We start from the raw sequence: 16,954 nt of genomic DNA, 5'->3' as shown, positions 1-16,954 counted from the left end.
GACCCTGTTTCTAAATAAAAATGGGGCCTTAGTTAAAGCTCAGATATAAAATGCCTCTGAGTTCAATCCTCCGTACCACAAGCAAACAACAAAATACATGAAGAAAATTAAATATATATGCTGTGGAATCATGGAGTAATATTTCAAACAAAAAACAAATAGAGATAATAATTTCATAACTGCTAAATGCAGTAACTAATCCCAGTATAGAGACAGAAAACATGTTATACTTTATTTTTTATATTTATATTTTTAATTTTTGGTGGTACTGGGGGTGGAACCCAGAGGCTTTCTACCTCCGGGCTATATTCCGAGACCTATTTTATTTTTTATTTGGAAAATAAATATCATGTTAAAGTCTTTGATATTATTATAAATCAAAATTCTAAATTATATTTTTGGCATTTTCTGCATCTCTATATTGGTTACCATCATTCTTCTTGATTTGGAATTTATTGTTTCTTCCCTAGTCTTCATTCTCATGTTTTAACTTTTTTTAGGTTTGTGTTTCTGTTCTTTTGGCATCATCTTCCTCTTTGCTTAGGAATTCTATATCTATTTGTTTTTCCTTTATATTAAGTCCTATGCTGAGGGTATATATTTGTCTCACCAAATCTAATATAATCAGAATTTTAAGTTATCCCAGAACCTCTTTAACAGGGTATAGTTTTTAGTCAGCACAGGCAATCAGTAGTCTCTGATTGTCAACAGGTCTCTGTGATATTTGAGCACAAACTCAGTTGGGTCAGAAACTAACATTCTGAGCTTGCAGACTAGTTAGTTAAGGTTTAATGTCTCAGGGACAATATTACTGCACTGCTGCTTGGAATTACATGAATCCCTGTACCTTGCTGGACTTTTGCCACCATGGTCACAGTGCTCACTCTCATCAGGGTCAGAGATTATGATTATTCAGTCCTGAAGGCAAGCTGGCCAAGTTTTCATTCCCAGGGACACCACTGCCACTGCTGCTCTGCAGTTTGTGATCATCTGAAACCCTGTCAGCCAATGGCATCCATGATTACTAGGCCAAAACTCTGCTGGATAAAATATCCCAGCTTGCAGTGTGGCTGTCTGAGTAATTTTGCCCCAGGAACATGGCTATAGTTTGCCAGCTAAGAGCACATAAAATTCTCATGGCCCTTGGCCTCCCTGTTTATGGGGCCCAAACTCCTCCCTTCTTGTGGGGAGGAAACATATCATTCAAATACTAGGGCATAGATAGTTATTTAGTGCCAGAGACACCACTGTTCCTTTAGGACAGCTGAAATTATGTTAGACTTTGCTATCTATGAGAGTTTATATCCCTTTGATCTTGCAACACTGTTGGCTTAGTTGTTTTACCCCACAGACACTACTAGTGATGAGCCAGTGGTAACCACTGGAGACACTATAGGTGTGAGAGAACTTCTAACTTTAAGTCCCACATAAGTGTTTCTAGAAACTGTAAAATCACATTTCTGATATGTCCAGATTTTTTATTTTTTTTGGTGGTACTGGGGGTGGAACCCAGAGGCTTTCTACCTCCGGGCTATACTCCCAGACCTTTTTATATTTTATTTGGAAACAGGGTCTCACTAGGTTGCTGAGAGCCTCACTAAGTAGCTGAGGCTGGCTTCGAATGTGTGTGATCCTCCTGTCTCAGCCTCCCAAGCGTGGGGATTACAAGCATGTGCCATCATGCCCGGCCCAGATATTTTTAAACACATGGTCTTGACAGGGTCATTTGTAGCCACTTTGGTCCCTGCCCAAAGATTCTGTAGTTTTTCTCCAGTCCAGTGAGTTCAGGTGCAGCTGTCCAAATTTGCTGGATAATTTGGCTGGGAAGTCTCAAAATTTATGGTGGTCTTGACAAGGCTGTTTGTAGCTATTTGGTTCCCTGCAGAAAGGGTCTATCATTTCTTAGTCCAGACAACTTTACCTGCAGCTGCAGGAGTTTTCTAAGTTGTTTGGTAGTCTGGAGAGTCTTAGTCTTAAGATATAGGACCATTACAGGAAGGATGTGATTGTTTTTTGATGCACCTCAATCACTGGATCAACAGGATTTGGCTTCTAATTTTCTGGAACTTGTCTCTAAGAGCTATCATATTCTGGCAGCTACTGTCTTTAGCACAAGCTCAACAGTTGGCTCCTGAATCAGGTCTTGGTGCACCAGATGAGACAGGTGGAGCTCTTTTTAGTCTTCTTTTTCTCTCTCGGATGCCTTCTTATCACAAGCAATAAATCATGAGGTCCTAAGACCAATAAGTCATGTCACAAATTATTTATGTCCTTTCATAGTGTCAGGAGTTTTAGTCAACACTCAAAGTTAATAGCACACAAAAGATTATTAGAACAATTCTCTAAACAAATTTAAATGAGTTTCAGGTGCTGGACAGCTACTTTGCCAAAAGCCAATCATTTTTGAATGGGCATCAAACAATACACTTCACAGTAGCAAATCTAACAATCTAACAATTTAGGTCACACAAGTATGTTAGACAATGTACAAATTCTATCATTTGAGGATTTCAGATAATTAGCAATTAGCAATCTACTCTCAGGGAAAAGGGGTATAATGAACCAAGTTAAGGAATGAAAGAGGAGATTCTGAACTTGGTAAAGGTGCCAATAAGGCTAAAGAGTAGGATTGGTCATCATTCAGCAAAGAGCAGTGCTGAAACAAAGTCTCTGAATTGGAGTGTATACAATGTAGACTTATCATTGAAGTAAACCACAGCTCAGTGCACTGTGTATTGAAAAGGCTTCTCTTTTTCTTGTGTCTTTATAGGTGCTGTCATTTTTTCTTGGAAGTCTTATTGAACCTTACTAGACACTTATCAGAACATACAAATGTATTGATGACATTAAGTCCATAAGATGCAGAATGAAATTTATGATCCAATGGTCCTTTATTAACTGTAGCACAGACTTTTGCATCTAAGCCAGATACTGGCATGTCTAAAAAGTTACTTTATGACTTTCTGAGATTGTTTATGTTCCATACTCTATACAATTGCTATGTCCAAAGAAGTTGTTTGTGAATTCCTGAAGGTTTTTTTGTGTCCCATGTTCTACACACTCCAACTCAACCGGGTTTTGCTGTCTTCAGTTGAGTTCTGACTTCTTTTTTTCTATAACCAAGAATCAGTCTTCCTAGTGGTCAAATTCCAAACCCCAAATCAACCAATACATGCTGCCTTCCTCTATTCTGCCACCATAGATCCCCTACTTTTGATTTTTGAAACAGGAGCTCAGTAGGTTGATGAGAATCTTGTATACTGCTGAGGCTGTCCTAGAACCTGTGATACTCTTGTCTAAGCCTCCTAAGTACAAGTATTACAGGTTTACATCACCACACCCAGGTCTCAGTATAGTTTTGGTTTGCATTTCCCTGATTGCTAGTGATGTCGAACATTTTAATTTTAATTATTGAACATTTGTTTTTCTTCTTTTGAGAATAAATATCTAGAAATATCTTCTACCTTCCAGTACAATGTTTTCTTTTTTAAATTTATGTTGGCTTTATAGTGATTTAAAATCTGGGTTAAATGAAGCCACAAATGGTTGTACATAATTCTAAGTATTTGGAAAGCTGAGACAGGAGGATCACAGATTTGAAGTCAATCTCAACAATTTAGCAAAGTGATTCACAACTTAGTGATATCCTGTTCAAAATAAAATAAGTCTGGGGGTATAGCTAAGAGGTGAAATTACCCTAGGTTCAAATTTCAGTACCCCTAAAAAAAGGATAAAAGAAGAAATATAAAATCATTTTTATAACATAATGAGACACTGTTTTAAAATTTAAAAATCAAAAGCACTGAATTTGTAGCTTGGAGGTAGAATGCCCCTGAGTTGAATATATATTATATATATATATATATATTGCATATTAAACACAAGATAAGGTCATATTTTAATTAAGAAAGCATTAAACATAGATTATAAGTGTGATAAATTTACATAGATAATTTTAAATTCCAAAATTTATATTTAGAAATAAAGATAAAGAGATAAAGGAAATAAAGTTGTTTTGGAACTTGATATCTGGTTTTGCATTCCAACATTTTCACCTCTTAGTTATTTATCCTAGAGAATGTTTTATTTCATTATGTAATATGGAATTGTAGACAAATACTTACATAACACATACACTTTTAAAAATAGTAGTGAGTGTCACAGCCTTTAACTCTTGGAAACACAATATTATTAGAACCAGTAAAAGTACCTGTGAGTTTCCTTTCCATGTTTTTTTCTTCCATATATTTTGGAATTGATGGATAATCTGAATTTTGTACTTATTATTTTAGTTTGTTCTGGGTTTGTATTGCATAAAATGTTATTTCTAAATATAATTTGAAAGCCAGGTGTGGTGGCGCACGCTTGTAATCCCTGTGCTTGGGAGGCTGAGACAGGAGGATTGCACAGGTTTGAAGCCAGCTACTTAGTGAGGCTCTCAGTAACTTAGTGAGACCCTGTTTCCAAAAAAAATTATACACACACACACACACACACACACACACACACACACACACACACATATGGTCTGGGAGTATAGCCAAGAGGTAAAAAGCCTCTGGGTTCCACCCCGAGTATCACACACACACACAAAAAAAAAAACAATGGAGCAGTGCCTATCCTCTGTATTCTATCTTTCTAATAAATTTCTTTCAATCTTCAAAAAAATTAAAAACATAAATATAATTTGGACTGGGCATGCTTGTAATCCCAGCATTTGGGAGGCTGAGACTGGAGGATCGTGGTTTGCAGACAGCCTCAGTTATTTAGTGAGGCTCTCTATAACTTAGTGAGACCTTGTTTCAAAATAAAGAATAAAAAGTAAGACAGGGTGTGTTGCTCAGAGGTCGAATGCCTCTGGGTTATTTCCCCAGACCTGCAAAAAACAAAAATAAAAACAAAACAAAACAACAACAACAAAATATAATTTCAGTTACTTTTTCTCTTAAAATTATTAATATAGTAGGATATATGATTTCTTCAATCTTACCTCATTCACTCACAATTAAACTAAGATTCTTTTGTACTAGTGCATACTGTTCATTTATTTTTTACATTTCTCTAATAGTTCATGGAGTGAATCTACCACCATTTTTGGATACATGGTTCTATATATACTTATAAGTGTTTCAATGGATTTCTCTAGAAACAATGCTAATTTGAATTTTTTATATATTTTCTATAAAAAAGGAGAAATTTTCATATACTGTGTATACAAGTTAGGGGAAATACCAAGTTTTAGGCTATGGAAATCTTAAAAGTTCAAATTAGTTGTACAGTTCACTCTTACATCAGTATTACATAAGTATTTATGGATGCTTTACAGTTTTCAAACAGCAGATACTGTGCCTATCTATCTATCTATCTATCTATCTATCTATCTATCAATGTTTCACTGTTCAATTTTTTTCTAAATTTTAAATAGTTTTCTGATTATTTGTTCACATATTTATTTGTGAATAAGTTTTTGCTTATGTGAAATTCTTATTCTGTTTTTAACCCACTCTTCCAGTTATTTACCAGTTCAATTTTAATGTACTTACTATTAGTTCCAACATTTCCATTTTGGATATAAAGAGGCATTTACCACTAGACTGTATTGTAGTCCATGAAAAAATAATAATCTTGATAACACAAATTATACATTGTCATAGAACTCAATAAAATTAAAATCTTACCAATAAGACAATCAGATAAAACACAATTTTAAATTTTAAGAATTAAAAACTTTGTTTTAGATAATCCATGGGTCAACAAAAAAATCCTAAAGTTATTAATTCAGGTGTAGTGGTGCATACCTGTAATTTCAGTAGTTGGGAGGCTAAGGCAAGAGGACCAATTCATGGCCAATTCAGCAACTTAGTAAAATGTTCCACAACTTAGATCCTATTCAAAATACAAATAAAATAAGGCTGAGAGTCTAGCTCAGAGTGAGAATGCCTCTGGGTTTCAACTCCAGCACCACTGGCAAAATATAACAAGAATAATACGATAAATAAATGCTACAGAAAAAATTAATAAGTTCAATATGTATATTAAGAAAAAAGAATATATAAAATCAAGGTTTTATGATAAATGATCCTACATCAAGAAATAAGAACATAAACTAAACATAAAGTAAGTAGGAAATAATAAACAGTAATAGATGACTAGAACTTATAAATAGAAAGTTAATGAAATCATATTATTATTTATTCATGAATTAATTTATTATTTATTCATTCATTTATTTATTTATTTATTTATTTATTTTGGTACTGGAGATTTAACCCAGTGGTGTTCTACCTTTCAGCTAGACCTCACCCCTATATTATTTTAAAATGGGATCTCACTAAATTGCAGAGGGTGTCACTAAGTTGCTGAGGTTGGCCATGAACCTGTGATTCTACTGTTTTAGCCTCCCAAAGTACTTGGATTACAAGCATATGCCATCACACTGACTCTTTGTGATTTTTCTCATATACTTTTATTGATGCATTGTAACCATGTATTATGTTGAGGTTTAATGTTATAGAAACATACGTGGAGAGAGCGTCCTTTGTGTTTTCCCACAGATCTTGACCTGTTCCCTCTTCTTCCCCATTCACAATATTTAAATTGGCCTTGATAGCTTCATGAATGTACACAATATTGTTTGAACCAATTTGTTCATCAAGTTTTCTCCCTTTTTTACTTATTCTCCTACCCCAAATCCTTTTTTACTGCTCTAATGATATCTTTTCTCATTTATTTAAAGTTTGTTTTCCGGTTTCTATCTATCTTCCACATATGACAGACAAATATTATACTTTATTTTATGAGACTCACTAATATTGCTTCGCATAACAGTGAATTATTTTATTCTCATAAGATATAACTATTTACATTAAAACCATAAGAAATTTATTTAAAATATAAAACTACCACACCTAATATATAAAAGTACAAAAATTTCAGGTTAGAAGATTAGCCTTCTAAAACAATGATTTGCTTAGTGTACCAAAATAGGATATTAATAACATCACAATATATTTTAATGAAAATGTATAAGATTGGCATATGGACAGCTATAAAGCATTGCAAAGAAAAATTGATAAGAATAAAAATAAATGGAGAAAATGCATCATGTTAATGGATTGAAAAATTCAACACTGCTAAAAATGGCCTTTCTCTCCATATTAACCAGTAGAGATAACTCAATTCAATCACAATTTAAATCATATTTTTAAAAAATTGATAACTTATTTTAAAATTTATGTATTAGCAAGTAATTTGTAAAAATCTTTTAAAATAAACTAAGGTGTAAGAAGATACATGCAATTTTCTGAAGTCATCCCAATAATATCTAAAGCTATCATACTACTTAACAGTAAAATAATTATGATTTGAGAAAAATGTCAAAGATACTTGCTCATATTATTTTAATATTTGAGCTCTTAGCCAGTGCAGGAGGCAAGAAAAAATGAAATGAAATGCATAAAAGTTGAAAAGAATAAATAAGACTATTGCTTATGACATGCTTACATATGTAGAAAGTGTGATAAAAATTTTACTTGGGCTAAAGAACATTAATTTCTCATTGAAAAGAAAGACATCATTGGGTGTCATTATTCTCTCTGCCATAGTCATTCCTACAGCCTCCAAGGATTCCTTTTATCCTTATCCTACGATAATTAATCTGGATTGCCAAATTGATTGAACTGAGAGGGTGAGGTTTCTGGAGGTTTCTATAAGGGTATTTCTAGAGACCATTAACCTGTGAGAAAACAAACTGCAGCAGGAGATCTTCCCTGAAAATAAGGGGCACTGTCCAATAGGCTGTGGCTCATATGCAACAGGAGGCTGAAGAAAGAGGCAGCCATGTAGAGGAGAGCCTGCTTCTACTTGAGTGGGTGCATCAGTTGCTGATGCTATTGCCGGAGAACACTGGACTCCAGCTTTTTCACTCTTATTGTGTGGAGTCTCACCAATGGTTATCCAGGGATCTCTGGGGTCTGAAAACCTTGGACTGAGGATGTATCATTGCTTCCTCTCATTCTGAGGCTATAGCTTCTTGGTTGGAGCTGCTATTGGTTCTTCTCCCTCTCCAATATGTGGATAGTCATTGTGGGACTATCAAGCTTTTGGTCATGTACACCAATCTAATAAATCTCCTTTAATATTGATGCAAATACATATTATTTTGGCCCCATTCTTATAGACATCTATAAATTAGGCACACCACACAGTTTCTAAAATTCATACTTCATTACAACATCAATTCAGAGTCTAAAATTTCTTCTAAATTTGATCAGGTCACCAGTCCTATATCTCATCATGAAAATCATTTTATTCAGGTATATCCCATTTTAATGAAACTGTGGGTATAAGCTATTCTGGGGACTGACTTATGGGCCTGTGAAACTCAAGAAACAAGTTTACTGTGCCTACTCTATATTGATGGATCATGTATAGGATATCATTGGTAGCTGTTCTTTGTCAGAGAACCTACATGCCCTTGGGTCATAAAAATAATTTTTTCTTAAACTGCTTTATATAGCTTAAACTTAATATAGTTTAAATAATATCCAGATATATTAGGAAACTGTCTAAATATTTTGTATATAGAGCATGACAAGATGCCCTCCCTTCCTTCAAAAAAAATAGGAACAAAAATCAGTTGGTATATAGGCTTTAACCATGAAAAATACAAATTAAAAATGGCAAGCATGCCTCGTTTTATTTTTTTCAACATGCTTCCTAATATTTCTGTGACTCCATTAGAGTTTCTTATGCAATTTTAACTTCATTAATTGATTTATCGTGCAGTGCTGAAGAGTGAACACAGCTAGGATCTAACTTGTGCTAGGCAAGTGCTCTACCTCTGAGTTACAACCCCAGTTCCTCCATTGGGGTTTTATGTAGGGTGATAAGAAGATGAAGATGCAAAAGCTACAATTAATATGGTCACAATAAATATGAAGATGGTACTTACATAAATCTTGGTTTTAATCCTTTTGGAATTAGGTTTGATAAATTGCTGCCTCTATTCCCATGAGAGTTGTAGCAACAAGATCAATTCTTTTTTGGAAGACAAAGTGGTCATCATAACAGGCTCTGTCTTTGTTAATCTCTGAATTAAATACTGCAGCAATGCTAATAAACAATCCAAATTAGAGAGTAATGCCATATTAGATACCTTAGTATATAATACATTATATAATTACAACATATAAGATGTTATTATTTCTCCCATAATACTTTGGCAATATATAGTGTGCAATTTTATTTATAAAAACTTAGTTTATAACTAAGATTTAGCAGTGCCAAGTGTAATAAGTAAAACAAAACAAATAAAAAATAAACTTTGGCTTTTCTCCTCTGAATCTGAACTTCCTTATTTGATAAAGAATATCTGTCACTACTAGTACTATGAATATCGAAAGACTCTATCCTCAAAAACCCCTTTAGCATAAGATTTCAGAATTTTCCCTCCAGAGACCTGCATAATATGATTTCATTCTTCTCCACTGCCTGATCCTAAGAGGTTTCTTCCATTGTCCTCGGAGACTCTATTAACCAACCCCCGTGGAGCATCTGAGAAAATGTCTTTTTCTGTGATAGGAGGCTAACTTTAGAGATGCATAGAATTCACTATAACTATTTGCCCTGGGTCTTTACTGCTTTTAGCATTAGGCTGAGCTACACAGAGAAACACCAAGAGACAACCCATGGAATGTGTCTGGCAGAAATATGACTCATCCTTAATCCTGAGATCTTTCTGCTGCAGCATTAAGAAGCCATATACTCTCAATTCCTTTCCTGCCTCCATTCAAATCAGGTTTTCTCTCCCTGTTGAGTTTTACTGGTTCATTATTTATAAATGAAGATGCAATTTTCCAGTCTCCTGATATGAAATTTAAACATGGGAGGGAGATATGAGTAAATAAAAATTAAAATATATTGAGATTTGTCATTTGAAAGATCTACCTAATCTACTAGCCCATTACTGGTCAGGAAGAGAGTGCTATTGCATTGTTAGGACATTAGATGAAATTCTAATAAAGGCAATAAAACTAGTAGCTTCCATGTGTTTTAGTAAAAAGAGCTGCACTGCAGCAATTCCACTCCTGTTTGCTGAAAATCTGCCAAAAAGAACCTGAGTTCAGCTAAGGCTCTTGCAGAAATCTTTCTCCTAGGGATCAACAGGTTCACTCTGAATTCCCAAGCATTCTCTTTGCTATATTAATTTCCCTACTGATGCATTCATCTTTCTGACTTTTAAAACTAAGAGTCAAGTTGTACCAATGACAGATGCCTACTATAAGTAGCAGGAAAATTACTTAATGATTTTATTTTTAACAGGTTATCAGCTATCCTCTGATGATGGTGTATCAGCCTTCATTTCAATTTAAATAATTACACCCATAGCAGAACATGGAATATATTGATGATACCAGATTATTAGTGGTTTTTTCTAGATTATGCATAATCTATTTCATATCCAATAAACCTTCATTGTATGGTGCATTACCCTTACAAATATTTGATAGCAGATCCTCTCCTCTTGTCTATTGTGTCTTGATATGGAATAGTTCAGTTGAAAAAAATAGTAATACTTATAAACTTTAATAAACTTTCAAACACAAATATTAGTGTAGAAGTATAGACTTAAAATCCACTATGTAAATAGACAATTTCAGAGGGATAAAAACGATAAACACATATTGTGAGAAATAAACTACGGAATTTTTACCCTCTCTGCTAGAGATAACAGAGATAACTCTCTGCTGTAGAAAATGTATGACTTTCTAATAGAGCTGATTGACACCTTTTTTTAAATTCCTGTCCTAAATATTCAAGTTCTCCCCACAAATTATCTTAAGAATAGGAAAATATTGAAAAATATATACAATATTCTATTAATAAGTAGTTTTCCTTTTTCACCTTTCAAATATCATGGTGTGTGTGTCTCCTCTTTCAAGCATAAGGTAGTCTAATGGATAGAAATGTTTAACCACAATAGAAATCATCACTAAGTGAAATATTATTTCAAAACTCTGATATTGATAGTTAATATTAATATTGGATATTGAAACAAGATCAAATATATTTAATTGAAACTTTAGGGTTTTTTAGAAGAATTCTACCAAGCTTTGTGTGAATGTTGTAACTGCTTGACTTTTAAGAGATAATGTTACCAACAACTGTTAGACAAAAATACCAGTTTATCACTGAGAAGCCAAGAAATGATAGTTGAACATGTAGGAACAAATATTTTTACTGCTATGTTGTTATGAATTTGAGATTGATCAAGCTTACTTGGTAATGTGACAGTAGGGAAAATGTAAATGGGATGTCAGTTCCAATAGCAATTAACCAGAATGATTACAAATGTCTAAATGATGAGTCATTAAGTTGACATGTTTTTTTACTGCAACTTGACATAGAATCATGAAAAGTTTGTCCTGTGTTGACTCTGAACTTTAATAGAAGCTGCCAGAATAGATAGAAGCATGGCAATTCTGCTAACTTAGCAATCCTTGGCCTTAATGTCAAACCCATTGGCCATATCAGGTGTATTGCAGATCAAATGTGAAGACAACCATAAGTATGTTACTCTATTTCTGAAGAGCCAGAATAAATGGTTCATCTTTCAACCCTGTATTTTATGGATGAATTTTAAAATCCATTCATTTCCCCTAAAAAAAGGACATTTAAAAATATGGTCTGGAAATTGAATTGCCAACAGGAGAGGGTGAGTGCTCTTCTCTGCACCGGAATAACAAGGAATCATTAATATCAAAACATATTATGGAGCCGGGTGTGGTGGTGCATGCTTGTAATCCCAATACTTGGGAGGGTGAGACAGGAGGATTGCAGGTTTGTGGCCAGCTGCAGCAACTTAGTGAGACCCTGTTTCCAAATTTAAAAAAAAATGGAAAAAAAGCTGCAAAAACACATTCTAGTTGCATTTTAACCTAAGAGATGGATGATAAATTTTGTATAATGATTCAGATTTTAATTACACTAAATACATTTTTATAATTCTATGCAACAAATTAGTGATAGATCCTGGACTTGAACTCACGTTTCTTATTTTATTTTAGTACTCATAATTCTGAAAGTCTCTCCATAGTTTCAGTGGAAAGTTAGCTGAAAGAAGTAAACATTTTTGTGACTAAATCTTCATTCAAAAATTAGGTACCATGGTCAGAAAAGTATAACTTTTCTCAATCTTATTGTTATTTTTTTCTCAATATGAATCTTTATTCAGGCTTAATGTTTTCAACATAGTAGAGATGAGATTCATTTTGCTCTTAAAAATAAAGGCAATATTTGATATAATTTAACAATAATTTATGGGATACAAATTTTGGATTATCAGAGAAAATACTTAAAATTTGAAAGAAAATGCATGCCTAGCAGTAGCTTACAATTTCAGAGCACGATAAGTAGAAATGGATGTTTAAAATGGTGGAGACATGTATGTGAATAAATGTTAAAGTAAAAATAGAAAGTGGTGTTTCTTCAGATTGACTGAGATAAAATTGGTATTCATAACTGCCTGTAATTAATACAAATACTTTGGTGAGTTTGGATGTGTTTAGATATGTTACCATCACCATAACAAAGCACCCCCAAAAGTTTCCTGTGTCTTCTCATTGATTTTCTTTGTAATAAGAACACAAAACATAAGATACAAATATATATATATATTTAATGATTTTTAAAGTTAGATTTTTATAATTTATTGTTAAGAATAGGCAGTATATTGTAGAGCATATTTGGAATTACTCATCTTGTGTAACTGTAACTGTATATTCATTGAACTACAATTCTACATATCCTTTTCCTATATCACCCAAAAGCTATCATTCTTTTGCCAATTTTTATTATATCTGTTTATTTCAGATGCTTCATATAAGAGAAATCATGCAGTATTTACCCTTTGTGATAAGAATTTCACATAAAATGATACCCCCAAATTTATCCATACTGTCTCAAATAGTAGGAGTTCTTTAGATTTAAATTAAATGTATTTTATAACTCATTTCTTAAGGATGAATAATATACCATTGTATTATATATCACATTTTCTTTAGCCCTTCAGCTGCCCATGGGCATTTGAGTTGTAGTCCTATTGTGATTATTGTGAATAGTGGTAAAATTAGTGGTTGCAAATTTTTTAGATAATTACCCAAGATTGAAATTGCTAGATTTTATGGTAGTCTTGTCTTAATTTTCTGCATAACCTCCACTCTGTTTCCCATGTTAGCTGTACCAAGTTGTGCTCCTACCTGTAGAATACATGAGGTTCAAATTTTCACAAATTCACTTGCTATCTTTTGGGGTTTTATAAAAGCCATCCTAATAGGTATGAAGTAAGGTCTTATTGTGGTTATGATTTGCATTTTACTGATGCTTAGTAATGCTCATAAAACAGTGGTTTTTGCCGGGCATGGTGGCGCACGCTTGTAATCCCCGCACTTGGGAGTTGGAGACAGGAGGATCGTGCAGGTTCAAAGCCAGCCGCACAGGCTTAAGAGATCCTGTTTAAAAAAAAAAAAAAAAAAAAAAAAAAAATATATATATATATATATATATATATATATATATATATATATAAATAATAGGTCTGGGAGTGTAGCCTGGAGGTAGAAGGGCTTCCAGAAACTCCAGTACCACCAAAAAAAATAATAATAATAATAATAATAATAATAATAAACAGTGGTTTTAAGGATTGTTACTTAATATTAAAATACTTTAGAAAATGATGCATTTTTTATTTTAAAAAAGTAAAATTGTCATTAAGTGTAAATGGTTTAAAACTTTGTGCTTAGGGAGTGGTGAGTTGGCCCAGGCCAGCCTCCTCCCTCATGCCACTCCCTCATGCCACTCCCTCATGCCATTTTGGCATGGGGCTGTAACTATTTTCTGTATTTCTATCTTTTTAATAAATGTCTTTAAATCTTCAAAATAAATAAATAAATAAATAAAACTTTATGCTTATGTGTATATAAATAAAATCAAACTTTCTGTTTGCAATGACAAAGTTATAAGATAAAATATTTGCATTATTTTATCATTACAAATTTTTTAAAAATATAATAAATGTCACCTATATTAAAAATGTATTTACTTTTAAGTTCAAAAGAGTGAAAATACCCTCTTCAAGATTAAAGATCATATACTATTTTATATGAATATAGGCATATAATGTATTGCTAGAATAAAACCTGTTAAGTATAAGTTTAATTAAATTTAATTCCTTTATCCCCTTGTCTTTATATTTAAAATTCTAGAAAGCCTATGTAGATAACAGATCGATAAAAGTGGAGAGCATTTTGATATCACAATGGCATGCAATTATCTGAATCACTTAAGATTACATATCAAGCACTGTGTGAATTTGCAAACAATAAATATCCAATAAGTAGTTCATCTGAAAGCACATTCTTTTCATCAGCTGTGTAAAATTAAGAAAATTTAAAACATATGACTCGTACTCAGCTATTAAAGTTATTTTCCTTATTTATTGGACATGCATCCATATACTCATATCAGCTTTCCTAAAACTAATTATATATCAAATAATGGTATCTGTTACTCTTTCTCTTAGAAACCTAGAGATATGATGTTGAAATAAGCTGAAACAGCATGTATTACTTTTTTTTTAATACTTTTGTTGGTGAATTGTAACCCCACATCATAGGGTAGTTCATAGTGGTAGTGACATATGTGCACAAAACACTTGGCCAGCTTTCCTCTGGCTCCCTACCCACCATCCCTTCTCCCTACAGGACATTGACATTGACATTGGTATTATCACACAAACACATAATGTCAATGGAAGTGTTTCCTTTATTGATTATCCTACTCCCCATATTCTCCTAAACTCTATACAATTGGAAATATTTTAAAGTTTTCTAAGCAATATGATTGAATACTTTTACTAATATTACTTAATTTATATTGTAGAGAATCAATTATAAATCTAAAACCAAAGATATTCTCAAAAGATCAGTTTTCTGTAAGTGATGTAGCTATGTTTTGGATCCAGAGTTCAATAAACAATTTTAGACTGTATACTCCACAGAAAGTGAGTAGGATGCACATAAAAATGTCACTGATATAAAAAAGAAAACCAGGCTTCTGATGTAAAAGATACAAATATATAAAATTAGAGATAAAGAAATAAATTTATATAGAATTTAAGGTCAACAACAGCATCCATGAAAGGTGTATTAATAACTATATAAGTTTGTTAGATAGTAGTTGAAGACAGGACATTTCAACCAAAGCTAAACACAGAAAAAGTTTTAAATTATTTGTTAGAATATTATGGTTTTTTTTTAATTGAAAGTAAATGTTATGTATTTAATCTGTATTTGGTGCCCTCTCCCCCACCTCGCTTCCCTTCCCCCCTCCCGATACTTAATACCCAGGCTAACTTTGCTATATTCATACTTTTACACCTATTTGGAAGTAGCCGCTCATCAATCAAGTTCAGCCTCCTTCCTCTCTTAGTTTTCCATTCAAACTTTGCTGAGATTTCCTTTCCATTATCTGGAGTCCCTCTGGTATCCCCAATGCTCACTCATTTGGGCATATTAGAGGAAACATATGTCCCTTCTCTTTCTGTGTTTGGCTGATCTCACTTAACATAATGCTTTCCAGCCCTTTCCATCTTCTTATGAATGACGTGATTTTGTTCTTCTTTGTAGCTGAATAGAATTCCATTGTGTGTATTTCCCATAACTTTGTAAACCATTTATCTGTTGATGGGCATCTAGGTTGTTTCCAAATTTTGGCTATTACAAATTGAGCTGCTATGAACATAGGTATGCATATGTTGCTGTAGTTCTCTGTTTTCAACCCCTTTGGAAAAATACCCAGGAGTGGTAAAGCTGGATCGTATGGGGGATCTATTCCCAGTTTTCTAAGGAATCTCCACACAGATCTCCATAGTGGCTGAACTAGTTTGCACTCCCACCAACAATGTAAAAGAGTTCCTCTTTCCCCACATCCTCGCCAGCATTTATTATTGTTTGATTTCTTTATGCTTGCCAATCTGACTGGGGTGAGATGGAATCTCAGTGTAGTTTTGATTTGCATCTCCCTGATGGCTAATGATGAAGAACATCTTTTCATGAATCTATTGGCCATTTGTATCTCTTCTTTTGTAAGGTGTCTATTCATTTCACTTACCCATTTCTTGATTGGGTTGTTTGTTTTGCTAGTGTAGAGTCTTTTGAGCTCTTTGTATATTGTGTATATTAGCCCCCTATCAGAGTGGTGACTGGTAAAGATCTTCTCCCATTCTGTAGACTTCCTCTTTAGGTTCTTGATGGTTTCCTTTGATGAGAAGAAGCTTTTTAGTTTGATGCTATTCCACTTATTGATTCTTGCTTTAATTTCCTGAGCTTTGGAGATTTTGTTGAGAAAGTTACAGCCTGTGCCTATATGTTATACTGATGAGCCTATGTTTTCCTCTAATAACTTCACAGTCTCTGGTCTGATTTCTAAGTCTTTGATCGATCTCGAGTTGATTCCTGTGCATGGTGAGATATAGGGGTTTAGTTCCATCTCTCTACAAAGTAGTTGAACTTAATTTTCTTCAGCTACTGAGGGACACTGCGTCTCTCTGTCGCCATCTTTGATGCCTCTATGGTTTGGATTTAGAGTGTCCTACTGGGCCTCGGGAAAACAAGGATGCATATTGGATGTGGGGCCTGGTTGCCCAGGAGGTGTTTTTGGGAGGAGGGGTTCTGGTCTTGAGGATTATATATGGTACCTCTTTCCTTTGCTCTCTGCTTCTGGCCTCCAATGGTACCTCTTTCCTTTGCTCTCTGCTTCTGGCCTCCATGATGTGAGAGAAGAGACCCATGCATACCTCACCACAGACTGATCATCTGAAGTCTCTAGAACTGTGGGCAAATAAACCTTCCTTCCTCTAAGTTGTGATGGTCAGGTGTTATGGATTACATCAATG

Source organism: Muscardinus avellanarius (assembly GCF_963383645.1).
Source record: "Muscardinus avellanarius genome assembly, chromosome: 15".
Lineage (NCBI taxonomy): Eukaryota > Metazoa > Chordata > Mammalia > Rodentia > Gliridae > Muscardinus > Muscardinus avellanarius.
The sequence above is the reverse complement of the archived record's forward strand: the minus strand, read 5'-3'. Positions refer to the sequence as shown.